Below are 6,152 nucleotides of genomic sequence, written 5' to 3'. Positions count from 1 at the left end.
CTCAATAGACACACTTACTTTCCTCCTGCAACTTTTTTTGAAGTGATCTCAAAAAAACAAAAAAAACCAAAAAACAAAAAAAAAAACATGCTTTTGTTCCTTTTCCTCAAAATCATCTTGTATTTGTCCTCCTCCTTTTTCTCCTCCTCCTCCTTCTCCTCTTTTTCCTCCTCATTTTTTACAGAAAGAAAAAAACCGTTCTGGACCTGGGAGCCGCACAGCTATTTACACATTTGGTGCGAATCGGTTTGGAGTCCCCCGTTGCTGAGGTGTGGGAGAGGTCTGTGACAGCCCCGAGATGTCCTGTTTCTCAGTGCAGTAAAAAATAGCATTTTGAAAAAAATATATACCTTTAGTATTGCCTTTCTAGAACTAATTATAAACAAACAAACAAAAAAACCCTAAAATTATTTTTTCAAACAAGGAAACTTCTAACCCCCCCTCCCTGACTCTTACATTTATTATAGCAGCGCCACTAAAGCTAGTCAGTCCACTGAAAGGAATCGAAAACGAATCCTACGAGCAACCAAACAAAGCGCCCCTAAGATCTTCTCTCCGAGTCTCGTGAATTAATTGTGCCCACTCTCTGCCTCCATGGACTCTGGACCCCCTTTCTGCTGGGGCCCTGGCTGGGCATCCGTCCTGCCAGGATTTGCTCCGCAGCACGTCACAGGAGCCCTTGGGGGGGGCGGTGAAGGGAGGGGAGGAGACAGCAGGGTGGAGTCAGGGGCCAGGCCTGGGGGGGTGCCCCGCCCTTCTGTGTCAGCCTGGCAGGAGCCCAGTGGCCACACCCCAGCTGCCTCCCCTGTCAGGGGCCGAGACAGGGGCCGAGACAGCCGACTGCCTGAAGTCAGCGGGAGAACAGGGCACGATTCTCACCTGGCCTTGGGCAGGTGGCCAGTGGGGGCAGCAGCAAAGGCTGGTCTGGGCCCACCCGACCACGACGACACTCATCTAAGCAGAGGCCGGGCCCCTGCTGCAAAGCTTCCTGGGGGCTCCTGCTGCTTTGGGGGCACCTTCCTGGTATGGGTGTGTGTGTGTGTGTGTGCATGTGTGTGTGAGTGGTCAGTGGGGGTGGCACTGAGGGACAGGAGACCCCTCCTGCAAGGGATGCTGCGCGTCTTTGCACACTCCCTTCCAAACGGGGCCCCTTTCTGAGGCGACTGCGCTATCCCTGAGCACATCCCCCAGCTCCTTATTGCAAGTTTTAACAGGTAAGAGAGACCAACCTGAGGATAGAATGGTAGGGGCTGAGGTGAGGGGCTCGCAAAGGCTTGTGGGAGTTGTGTGTGTGTATGCGTTATCAGGGCACCCCCCCCCCACTTCTGAAGAAATGTGCCCTTGCAGAAGGGCTGGCCTCTTCTCTACCCACTTTCAAGGGAAGGAAGGGTGCCTCTGGGACCAGCACCCCGAATTCCAGACAGCTGCAACCAGACCCCTCCTGGGTGCCTCACCCCGAGGACTACGGGGACCCCAGGCGTCCACAGAGATTTGGCCGAGTTTCCTTTGTGATGAGAAGCAGGGAGGTCCCCAGAGGTGTCCAAGTGGAGGTGTGCTGTGTCCAGCAAGCTCAACCCAAGCACCCAATCCCCCGACACAGCAGAGCTTCCTGGCAGGTCTGTTTTGGGTGTGTGTGTGGGGGGCATGTCCCACGGAACAGACAAGGGCCGCCCACCAGTGCAGGCCAAACCACAGCAGCATCACCTCATCTCGAGAGAAGCAAGAAGCAGAAATTTCGGGAACAAGGCAGGGGAGGAAAAGAAATCAACAGAGCAATTCAGGCAAGGGCCGGCAGGGGGCAGGTGGGCGGGCAGGGGGCTGTGTCTGGCGAGGGCTCTTTGGCTAAAGAAGGGGATGGCTTGCATCCCACCCCCCACCCCCGCATCCCTCTTTCCCACTCGGTGAGGACCGCTCTGGCCTGCTCAAAGGTGAAGCTTCCCCACTGGGAATCTGTTAAGACAAGTCACCAGAATCTCCTCCCCCAAACTGGGGAGACACATGCCAAGCCCCAGGTTCCTGGGATGGCCGGTGGCCGGTCCCTCGCGCGCTCAGCTCTCTGCAATCTCTGCTCACTCGGGGGGCCTCGGGCGGGCAGGAACCCTGTCGTCTGCCCCCGCCCGCCGCCCCCAGCCCAGCAGCAAGATGCCAGGATGCACCTGGTCCCATCGACATGGTCCCTCCATAACCGTCCGTCCAGCCTCCGTCTCCTCCTTCCCACTCGCCAAGAAAGTCAGCTCCCCTCTCGCACGCACTCACACACCGAAGCCTCCACCACGAGCTCGCTCACAAACGGGGCCCCACGCGGCCCCCAGCCAGCCAGGCCTGACAGCAGGTACAGTCCGGAGGGAGGGGGGTCACCTGTGGGGCTCTGTCCCCTGCCTCTGCTCTGTACCTGCTGCTGGCTTCTCTCCGCGGCGGTCACTGGTACCCACCTTATGCTCCCACTCACCGCCAGCTCTCTCCTCCCTGGGGGGGGGGTGCCCCAGAGAGACAGGGGGGCGCAGGTGACCCTGGGAAGCCGGGAGCCAGAAGTCCCCGAAAGCCAGGTCCTGCTTCTCACCCCTCCTCCTGTCCCTCACGTCCTCTGCCACCAGGAGGGATGGCGCTGGGTAGAAGACACTGCCCTGGGGAAGGACTGGAGGGGGGGATGGGGACTCTCAGCCCGTCTGGGGGTGTCGGGGGTCAGGGCACTGCAGACCTGCACTCCCCCAAGGCTGGTTGCTTCTGCTTGTGGGGGGCTTCTGCTTGCCCACTGGGTCCTGGGGGGTCGGGTCTGCTCTCAGCCTGGCGCAGTGCAACCCTCCTCGCACTGCCTGGATCAGCAAAGCGTTTCATTCACCCATTCTTCAGGCCCCGGGACTGAGGAAGTTCTGGATTGGGGGGGCGGGGGGCAGCCTACACACTCTGTGTTTTGGCTCGGGATGGGGGTGGGGTCATCCAGCTCTGAGGAGCTTGCCCGGCCTCCTACCAGCCCCTGAAAAATTTTGGTTTTTGGCTTCCTAGTTTGGCCCGAGAGTTGGGTGCTGAGGATGAGGAGATGAAAGGAAGGGGTGCAGTGAAAAAGAAGGGGAGGAGGAGGGGGAGGAGGAGGAAGAGGAGGAAGGGGAGGAGGGCGAGGAGGAGGAAGAAGAGGAAGAGGAGGAAGGGTTCCTGGGGGAAGGAGCCCTGACATCCATACAGATCTCCAGGGGCTCGGCGGGGACTGAGCGTCTTGCTGGCGGGAAGATGGAGGGGTGTGAGAGAGGACCATGACCACGGCCGAGTCCAGCCGCCCTCCCCCCCAAAACGGCCACGGTATCGTCAAGAGCTCGTTCTGGTCTGTGGTATAAAAAAGGCCTCGAAGCTGCTGCTTCAAATCTTTGTTCTTGGGGGAAGGGGTGTGGGGGGCCGGGGCGGATAGGGGTTACCAGCTCCTGGGGGACCAGCGGGGTCAGAACCCGCTTTCCTAATTCCTGGGGCTTGCCTGGGTTGGTCGAGCAAAGCCGGGTACCAGTCTACTCATGTACTCACAGATCAAATAAGTTTAAATATTAAAGAGAGAAAAAAAAACAACACAAAGGTACTGGGAATAAACGTGCATTCAAAACCCCAACTAAAAGAGCCACACGATGATGTGAGAGTAATTACAACGGTAATAATAAAAATAATAATTAGTACAATAATATTATCTTTATGAGCAGCAAGGAACGTTCATTCCTGACGTGGAAGAAAAAGGAAAGAAAATGTCAGGGCAGAGAGTAAGACACTTCCAGCCAAAGCAGATGAATGTTCTGGAATGGAAGGCAATGCTGTCCTTTCCCCTACGAGGTCAGGGCGAGAGACGGCGCTCGGGGGGGGGGGGTCCAGGCTGCTCCCAGTAAGGCAAATGGAGGCTCAGCGGCAGCCTGGACTTCGCCCCCGGGGCCTGAGCAGGTCACCTGGGGGTGGGGCCACGGGACCCCTGCCACCTGGCCACCCCGGGTCCAGGGCAGGGGCAGCTGCTGGGGGCTGGGTGGTCCTGGGGTGGGGGACTGAGCAGTCCTGTGTCCTTCCTTCCAGCCCGAGGCCTGGACTGAGCCGGTTCCAGTCTGGGGGGGACTCTGAGAAGCGGAAGTTGTGGCGAGGTGGGAGTTTCACATTTCACAGCTGAGATTAGCTAAGGGAGCGCTCTGGGCCCGCCAGTGGCAGCCGACGCTTTCACAGTAGATCGTTAAGGGAAGGAGTGGAGGAGGGTGGGGGGGGGCACTGAAACTGGGGGGGAGCCCATCTCTTTGCACCTGGGAGGTCTGGCTGGGAGGGGGGCAGGGGTCTCCAGTCGGCCTAGAGAACCAAGCCACTTGGGCCTCCTTTTCACGCCCCACACGCGATGGGACAGATGCCCCCAGAAGATGTCGGGTGTTCCGGAGTCATCTGCTGTCGTCCAAGAGACCCTCGTCCCTCCTAGGGTTTCAGGTGTGAGGAAGGTTCTAGAAGGTTCAAAGGTGCAAAGAGGGCAAAGGGCACATTTCTTTGGAAATGTCACTGTCCGAAGAAGCGTTTTTCCAAAGTGCAGTGTGAGAGACCATTTGGGGGGAGGAGGGGAGGAACGAGGGGGGGGGGCTCCAGCCACCTGCCCCCTCCCCCTGCCCCAGGGCCCTTCAAAAGTCCAAACCCAACCGCATCATGGGAAGTGGGGGGGGGGGAGAATTCAGCAGCAAACCAAGATGGACACTTGTCTTGGGGGGGGAAGGATCTGGGGGGCTGGGGGGGCTGGCGGCTAGGGGCGGCTGGGTATGTCTAGAGGCTGAGAACAGGGGGCTTGGGGAGCCCCTGGCAAGGGACCAGGTCCCCACCGTCCCCTTGTCCCTTCTGTTCTGGTGGCTGGGGCAGCCGCCAGGCAACGCAGCAAGACCTGACCTCTGGTCCCACAAACGGCAGCGCAGGGGGTGGGGGGAGGGGGCGGGGGAGGGCGGAAAGGGGCGCTCTGTCCCCGAAGTCAGAGTCAACCAAGCGAGTCCTCAAGGCCCCCTGGCTCCTCGCCATTGCCCCCCAACATCGCAATACCCAGGAGGGGGTGCTCTCTGGCAGCGGTCAGCACCCTGCCACCCTTCTGCCAGCCAATGGCCCAAGAACAACAATGGGGGTGGGGTTTCAAATCAAAATAACTTAAAAGAGAAAAGGAAGAAGAGACGGCAGGCGAGCCCGCCCGAGAGGGAGACTCTGGGCAGCACAGCGGGGAGCCCGGGCTCCGTGGAGTACCGTGGGAGTGACCGTGGGACCGAGCCCCGGCCCGAGGCGGCGTCCGTAAGGCACTAGGAGGGTGGGGGGCCCGGGCCTGGGTGACACCCGGGACCCCCCACCGGCGGCTACAGCCTGGGATCCCGTCACCTGTGGGCTCTTCAGTTTGTGCAATTCCATCGAGGAAGGTTCTATTGGTATCATTGGCGCTGAAGACAAAGGGGGGGGAGGTGGGGTGGCGGAGTGTGACCCGGTCCCGGGGTGTCCCCACGGCCGCTCCCCTATGCTACTGGACTAAGGATTGGTTCCAAGAGAAAAGCCATCTTGGGGAAGGAGAGGGGGAATCTATCAACCAAAGTTTGCAACGCACGTTATTAATGACATCTGAGGATCAACATCGCCGAGAGATTTATCCAGAGAACTCAGAAAGCGAGGTGCCCGTTCCTGGGGGGGCGCCTGCCGGTGGCCGAGCGGGACCTCGGTCACCCCAGACCCCGGGCCCTTCCTCCAACCCACCCCAGGGGCAGCCGGTCAGTCCCAGCTTTGGAGAAATCCCGGGGTAGGGTCACGACTACAAACCTAGCGGGTTCTCACTGCGGCAGCCCCCCGGGGCTCTGCGGGGTAAAGCCCCCCACTGCCGTAGGAAAATACTCTTTGAAAAGTTCATAGATAAAAGTTTTTCGAAAACGGCCCTCCCCCCCCCTGCTCCCCACCCCAACCCCCTTCTGGAATCTTCCCGCCTCCTCCTCTGCAGAGCCGAATGGGTGGATGAACTGTGGGTTTTTTTGTTGTTGTTGTTATGGACGATTTTTTTCCTTTTTTTTTTCTTTTTCTTTTTTTTTAAAATAAAAAGCATAGATTCCCCCCACCCCACCCCCATCCCCCTTCCTCTTTAAAATGTCCTCCTGCGGGTACTAAGTCTTTCCGCCTCCTAGTTCAAGTTTTGTGGTGCCGGC

This window comes from Sorex fumeus, unplaced genomic scaffold (assembly GCF_029834395.1).
Source record: "Sorex fumeus unplaced genomic scaffold, SorFum_2.1 ptg000048l, whole genome shotgun sequence".
NCBI lineage: Eukaryota > Metazoa > Chordata > Mammalia > Eulipotyphla > Soricidae > Sorex > Sorex fumeus.
This window is presented reverse-complemented; position numbering follows the sequence as displayed.